General features: G+C 37.0%; 1 long non-coding RNA gene across 1 annotated transcript; it reads right to left on the minus strand.

Moving 5' to 3' along the window:
- Window positions 1-98: 98 nt before the first annotated feature.
- Window positions 99-2602, minus strand: LOC149270561 (uncharacterized). The gene is made up of 3 exons (XR_016271408.1): window positions 1128-2602; window positions 790-917; window positions 99-722 (listed from the first exon to the last, which is right to left on the minus strand). It is a non-coding gene; the product is annotated as an uncharacterized LOC149270561 (long non-coding RNA).
- Between the last annotated feature and the right edge of the window lie 5795 nt (window positions 2603-8397).

Raw genomic sequence — 8397 nt, forward strand, 5'->3', positions numbered from 1 at the left:
AATCCACAAGAATTATTTACTATTATGCATAAATTATTTATTATTATTATTATGACTATTATTATTATGATTATTATTATTATGATTATTATTTGTATTTAAAACTAAATAATTGTTCATTGAATTGTTCGTTCACAAACAAATGAGAATCGATATATATCAAACAAAAGCTGTTTAGCTCCAATGGCTATACATATTATCCTATATCATACGCACACTCACACTATCACACTCACACACACATTCACATGCATATTTATATATATTATTTTTATATATTTATCTATTTTGTGTCTGAAGAAAACTATGCAAAAAAGTATTAAATTTAGTGTCATATTTATTAACAAAAAGAGCGAAAATTTCACCTGTTGAAAACTCTTTTCAGAGAACAAAAATTTTTATTATTTATACCAATTTTTCCAAAAATTTTTTGCAACGGTTTTCGTGAGTTCCATTTCTTTTATTTTTTTTGTGTAAAAATTTGAGAAAAGCGTTTTAATTTTAATCATAAACAATTTGTAGCCTTTAAGTATATGTTATTTATACAAAACCAACAAAAACAACACAAACAAACACATAAAATTATAATATTAAAAGAAAAATCATATTTAAAAAAAAATTCAAATTGCAGTCAAGTTATTTTCTATGGGCTATGCTGGGCAGCAAAATACCCTACAGGCGCATCAAATTGTCGCATTTAATTATTCGATTTTCCACACAGCCTGCGAGGAAGAAAGAGAAAGAGTGAGAGAGAGAGAGAGAGAGAGAGAGAGAGAAAGAGAGACTTGCAGTTTATCCTAGGGCTTGGGCGCAGACAAATTGCCGCTGGTGGCCATAAAAAATGATTTTCCGAACGGGCAGCGCATATTTGATGAATCTGTATGCATTAATTAATGTCACTGGGCGGTCGCCGCCGGCTAAAATGGCGAAATGATCAATAGAACAGCAGCAGCAACAACAACAGCAACAACAGTGGCGAGAGAGCGAAACGCGTGCATTAAATTGCATGCGGAAGTAAAAGTTCAATGTTCGTTTGTGCTCCACAAGTGATTAGGTCAATAATAACAAAAACAAAAACAAAACCAACAACGACTGCAGCAACTACAATAGCAGCGACAGTAACTCACAATGCATCTCTCTGTCTTTCTCTCTCTCACTGACACACTGACAAACACGTATTCCGTGTGCCTTACACGCCATGCGTATGTACTCAGAACTGCATTCTGAGCGTGCGGGAGAGCGCAAAAGCTCACACTCACACTCAGCGTTGCGCTCTGTAAGCTGCTGCAACAGGAAGTTCACATATGCAGCAGCCGCCGTCGGCGTCGCAGTCGCCGTCGCTGTTATCGTTGTCGTTGCAGTCGCCGCTGCAGCAGCGGCCGCACGACGCGGATATATGTATATAGTGCTAAAAATAGACACGTTAGCTTTTCGGCTGAAGTTCAGGGAAATCTACTGAGCGTGCCCGCAAGCGAACGAGGGAGAGAGAGAGAGAGAGAGAGTGTGTGTGTGTGTGTGTGTGTGTGTGTGTGTGTGTGCGGAGCAGCTGTTTCCACCAAGGTTGGCCTAACGGAAAGCTCTCGCGTTTTGCATTGAACAAAATATCGAATAAAAAAAAAAAAAAAAAAATTATAATAATAAAAAAACAAATAAATAAAAAACAACAGACACAACAAAATAATGCAATTAATACAAGCAGCGCACATGAAGTGTAAGCGCATTGAGCGCTTGATCGCTTGAGCGTTTGATAGCTTGCTGATCGGCGTGATCATTGGGTTACAAGTTTCCCAGGCCCACGTCTTGACCCAGTTAAAAGCCACAAGCATATTAACTTGTCATTTATGGCACCCTCAAAAGCAGCCGAAAAATCAACATAAACAACGACGATAACCGCAAGCAGAACTTTCTAAGTGAAAGTTGGCTTGGGATGCAGCGACTAGAAAAGTCTGCGCAGCCCGCCTACCGCAACTGCCCGCTCCCCTGCTCCTCCAACACCCTTCCAGCCCATCTGACTAACTGACCGACTCTGGAATTGTCTGTACCAAATTGTCAGCGTCCCACACTCTCGCACACACACACACACACTCACACACGCAGAGCGAGAGAGAGATACTCACCATATAACTTGACCTACATTTTTGCAAGACAATAACAACGAAAAAATACACGCATACAAATACAAATTTTATATATACATAAATATATGTATGTCGGTATGTATGAGAAAAGAAAAAGCAAGAAATTTCCAACGGTACCGGGCTGAGGCCTGGCGCTGATTCAATGTTTATGAAGCGGTTGGGCTACACAGTTGCCGCTGCCGCTGCCTCTGTTGTTGTTGTTGCTGCTACTGCTGCTGCCGCTGTTACTCCTGTTGTTGTTGTGCTTTCAAAAATTATTATCGTAAAATTGATTTCATTGAAGTTGTCGACGCTGCGCCGCTGCGACGCGACGCAGTCAGCGCTGCCTTTGCACGCGTCTTGTACCACAATTTTGATTTTTTTGGTTTCTGTATATTTTTATGTGTATGTATTTTATTTTCGTTTATGTATTTTGATAATTAGGCGAAAGGTGAACAAACTCTACGGAACAACTGGAAGTTTATTTGTAGTTGTTGTCGTTCGCTATTGTTGTTGCCGTATGTTGGTGGCACGGGCAATTGGTATTTTTTTGTTTTTTTTATTTTAATTATTTAATTTACACATTTTGTAGTAAAAGAAATCGCAGTTGATCCAATTTTGAGCCAAAAAGAAATGCCAAACTTTTGGAAGTAGGATGTAGACTTTGGTGAGATGATCCAAATGGGTGGAAGTTTTTTTTTTTTTTTTTAGATCTATATATGCAGTCTCTATTATGGACTTTAAATATGAGAACAGCTGTATTATTTATAGCTATATATTTATATATATAAATTTGTACTGGGGTGCACGAGAAATTATACGCTTTACTGGTCGCTCTAAAAACTATACTTTTCATTCTGTTTTTATTTTAAGAAATTATATTTCAATTATTTTTATATGCATACCTACATGCAATTTTTATTTTCTATTTTCAGAATATATTTTTTATTTTAAATTTGACTTAAATTATTTTTATTTTCAAATATTAATATATATTTGTTTTTATTTTCTTACATACATATGTATTATATATGTATTTATATTAAATGTAAACGTATTTATATATTTTTTATTTTGGTATATTTTAAAAGTATTTGAACACGGATCTTCTCATAAAAATACTTTCTACTCGACGATCGGCTTGGTGCAAAGCTTTCCAGTCATTTACCATTTCTCACTATTTCTACTTGCATTCGAGAAAAATCCGTTAGGCAAAAGCTGCACGCTGCAACTTTTGCCTGTCATATCCCAATAAAAGTACCCAAGAAAATACCAACAGAAAAAAAGTACCAAACAAAGTAGCAAAACTAAAAATCAGTCAAAATATAAACAGAAAACACTCTCACTGCTCTGGGCAGGCAAAGGTCAATGACATGGTCCAATTTTTCGACAACTAATGTTGTTTTCATTGTAAACGCCAATGAAGACGACTGCGGCTCAAGAGCAATGGAACAGCAACAACAGCAGCATCAACAACCGCTGAAAACAAAGTCAATTCACTTTCTATTCCAATGAAAAATCGCTCAAAGCTCGACTCCAAAATCAACAACAGTAACAACGAAAGTGGCAGACAACAACAACAACAACAACAACAGCAGCAACAACTTTTGAGTTTTGGTATCAACCTGGTCTTGGCTTGGCCAGCAAATATCCATTGATCTTCGGCTTTTAAGTGGGCAGCAAGGGGGTATGGAAGAAAAAACGACGCATGCCTCATTAACAAAGGCAGCGGGACGAGGCGCCGCAGCAGCAAAAGCAACAACAAACAACCCCAACAACAACTTGTACAATTTGAAAGCGATTTGAAAAAAAAAGACAACTAACAAACAGCCAAGTTGTTGTTGTTATTTGACTTTAACGGTTTCCGTTTTTTGTTGACTGTTTTGTTTGTTTAGCCAGCAGCAGCAGCAACAGCAACAGCAACAGCAACAACAACAACGACAATTGTTGTTGCCGTTCATTTGAATAACTGGTGAAAATTTCACCCAGACAAGTGCCTTTTGTTACATATCTACAAATATGCCATAGAGACGCACATAGATATGTTTTCTTCAGTTTCAATTTCAGTTTCGGTTTCATCTCTCGATGCCTCAAAAACAAAAAAAGAAACAAATAAAAAATATAAATATGGCCTGGTAGCAAAAGTTTCTCCTAATTTGCAAATATTGTAGCTTAGCAAAAAAAAGTTGTTATTGACAGATGTTTTTTTTTTTTTTTAGTTTTTCTGTTATTATTTTCGCATAGTTTTACAGCGACTCACGTGACGTCTGTTACATTTCTGCAAAACTTTGTCTTAGTCATGTCTCTGTCTATACATATGTATTTCAGTTTGTCGAGAGTGGGCTTTTGATTCACCACGGTGCGTATGCGCAATATGCAGCTAAATGGGTCGCTGTTAAGTGCCTGTTGGGTTTTTACCAACTGGCCAATACGCAATTTGGCCAGCTGCCAAGCCAATAGAACCCGCTGAGCTAGGGACTTAATAGGCCAAGAGGCCAACACACATTGAGCTAAGCACTTCTTGGGAAAAGCGCAAAATGAAAAGTGAAAAGTTGCCAAAGCAAATTGTGATCGCTGTCGTCGTCGTCTTTTTCTTTGTCTTTGTCTCTGTCTGTTGGCCACTTTGCTTTTGCCAATTGCAAATTACGTGCCATAAAAATCCCAGTGACTGACGTTCATGTGGGCTGGTACGCCAGTAGCTGCACCCCCGCCACTCCCGCCTCCTGCCGCTGCCCCTTGAGCAGCGCCCACGCCTGTCGCCGTTTGTCGAGTGTAACTCGCACTTTCACGTCTAATGCCAAAGCACGTTGCAATTTTCATTGCTTGGCACTGACTTTAAAGCGACTGTTGGCCAAGTCCAAGTGAACAACAAATTGCAGCTAGATAAAGTGCTCAAGTGCTCCACACACACACACACACACACCAACACACACGAACACACAGACACGTGACGTCAGCGTGTGGCACCTGCCCTGCCGGCCATTGCGTAAGCAGAGCAGAGCTCCAATAAGCTCTTAGCCATATCGACTCGCAGATATCGCAGATCGACAGATTTTGTTATTGTGCAAGCACATGACAATCAATTAAATGCTCGCCCACAGCCACAAACACTTTGCGTTTTTATACATTTCTGCAACGGTTCAATTAAAAAACTATTACTACATTAATAAAATAATTATGATACCCTAACATGGTATGTGTCCACTGGCCGCCGACTTGCGACGCACGATCGTAAATTTATATATATATGGAGTGTGCTTCTTGTAAACCTATTCGGCATGCTGAGCCCAATCCGAGTATTGATGCATGATAGATAGTGCTAATTGGGTAGGAATTAAAATTATGATCAAGAAGTTACAAGAATCTATAGAGCTGTTCTATGTTTCTAGTTTTGAAGACCTTCATAAAATAATTTTATAGAAATTTCTATCAAATTCAGCAAAGCCTAAAAGTACGCACGTTCGACTTTCTGCTTTGCTTTTCTATGCGCGTCTCAATAATTATAGCTGTGCTAATTATTTTTATAAAATAGCAGAAATGTTTAGGCATCAATGGCTAAGCTTATATGTAATTGACACAATTTCATCTATCTGATTCTCAATGATTACAAAAAAATACTTTATTCGCTAAGTCTTCTTGTCTTCTTATAATGCTTCTGTATATTCTCAATTTTGATTTTTAGTCAATTTAAACTTGAAATCCAGTTCGATTTATGAAATTTGTTTCCCAAGGTTAGAGCTTAATATTCTATTTATTATATCAGTTAGTGTGCAACTTAACCAGTTAAGATTTGTTTTGTAGTAAAAAGTATATTGACATATATTCGATAGCAAGCAAACTGGTTCGCTTAAAAATATATTTCTCTGTCTCTCATAAAAGACTGCTAAAAATAATATAGGTTTGGTCTACATATATTATCTAAATAATATTTTACCTTAGAGCTCGCCCGATGTTCAAAAATGTAGGCTCTAAATTCAGTTAAAAGAGAAAGTCCAGTTATGTACAAAATGTTAATACTGTTTTACAAATTATAAATATTTAATAACAAGTTTAATTTTAGATAAGAAACAATTAGAACATTAATATAATACATGATAATTTGGTGAGTTTTTTGTGTTATGTTTTTTAAGGTTCTACTAAAATTGCTCACAAATGAATTCCATTTTCATCAAATAACATTACATTCATTCTGAAGCAGGTTAAATAAAACTTAACACTAAAACTGATATTTTAAGTGTGTTTAAGGTGCGCCATAATCAAAAATTGTCTTCGCTTACTTTGTTGTCAATATGTAATATGCCAAAAAATACTTGACAAAAAAAAAAAAAAAAAGAGATAAAATAAAAAAGAGCGTTGAAAACATTCGGAGACCCCCAGACAAGGTATGAAACGTGAGCCGGCTACACACACACACACACACGCACATACTTCGGCAGGCCTGTATTGCTGTGTGTGCGTACACCTGTCAGGTGAGACTGTGCTCAGCAACGAATCCATCTAGCGCCTCTATCAGCATAACAATTAAGCTTAAATACCTTATTGGGCCCCCAAATTGGCATTATTCACACTTGATTGGAGGCATGTGAAAAGATTTTTCATCGCACTGTTTGAGCTCTTCAGGCCGCCCCTTGCCCACCCTCCATTGCAATAGTCCATCAAAATTCATTCAAAATTATGGAGCTGCCAGCCACTACGTGACACAAACTCGACACAGGCACGCACAAAGAAGAAGAAGAAGAAGAAGAAGAAAAAACCTATATCTGACCACATGCAGATACAGATATAGATACAGATACAGATAAAAGATACATCGCTAATGAGCTAATGTGTGGACTGAAGCTTTCGTTGCATTTACAGCGCTCCGATCCTAACTAAGTAAATCCCACTTTAGATAGACGAAAATAAATTTAAATACACAAATAAACAGAGAGAAAAAAGACAATGAGAGAGTGATAGAGACAGGGGGATCGCGAGGGCAGGAGCGACAGAGAGAGAGAGAGGGAGAGTGCGACTGATATACATACATACATCTACATACATATGTTGGTCGCCGTAGCGAGCGTGTAAGAGAGACAGAGAGTGCGAAAGAGAGGGGCCGAGCGTGAGCGAGCAGCATAGCAACATACAGAAGACAAAAACAGTTCATTGAACTATTTGTGAGCTTTTTTTTTTTTTGTTTGCTGTGGTTTCTTTAGTTTTATTCGTGGATTATGGTATCATAGCCCAGGCATATATGCCATATACCATACAGCATATAACATATGGCGCACACATACATACACAGCAGACACACAAAAGTACATACACATATGTATATGTGTACGTATATATATGTATATATGTAGCTTCTTCAAAGGTTTAGAGGTGTCATGTGTTTTGTGAGGTTTTGGATTTCGAGGTTTGTAATGGTAAACTTTTAATCATGAATTCCAAATTGATAGGGCGCACACAAGTGTCACTATTTATATATACACATAAATATATTTATGCATATCAATGTGTGTGTGTGTGTATCAGACAAAGAAATAGCGACAGCACAGGTATGCCCTAAAGAGAGCTGGGAAAGAAAGCTAAGCACGGCTTAGGCTTTAGAAATATGCAAGTCACTGCACATAAATTTGTTGATATTCATACGAATATATATATATATACATATATAGTTTATATATATAGATAGACGTAGCTCGAGAGTTCCACGTGTACCAGTTACTCCTAAATAAATCAGTTATTAAAACCTGTCCAGACGCTCGGTTCATTTACAATATACCAAGCTGTGACGACCTTGAGATTAGCAAGTGATAAAAATCCATTAAAACAATCAAGTTTATGCACACACACATACTCACATGCAAGTCAATTAAATATTTGGCAAATAACAATTCATGATACCATTTTTTTTATTGAAATTATATTGCAGCCCAAACCTAACCAGCTGCCGTCTCCAAACAAAATAAACAAACAGAAATGCATTTAATTGTCGTATTTATATATATGTATATATATTTATTTTGAATTTTTTCTTCTGTGCTTGGCAGTATATAAATAAATATATTAAAACGAAAAAAAGGCTAATCAAGCAAGAATTTGTGCCATGGCTGAATAGATGAGAACAAAGCCATTTCTCTTGGGATAAACAAGTATTTAACGTCTTTGATGTGTGGTATTTTGTGGTATTCTATGGTAATCGCAGCTAGCTTCCAGGAATAAAGCAAAAATGATTACCAATTGTCGTCTAGCAAGCTGCGTCAATTATCAACAATAAGACACACTTAATTATTTA

Source organism: Drosophila arizonae, chromosome 2 (assembly GCF_054131065.1).
Source record: "Drosophila arizonae isolate 15081-1271.41 chromosome 2, UAZ_ARI_1.0, whole genome shotgun sequence".
NCBI classification, from domain to species: Eukaryota; Metazoa; Arthropoda; class Insecta; order Diptera; family Drosophilidae; genus Drosophila; species Drosophila arizonae.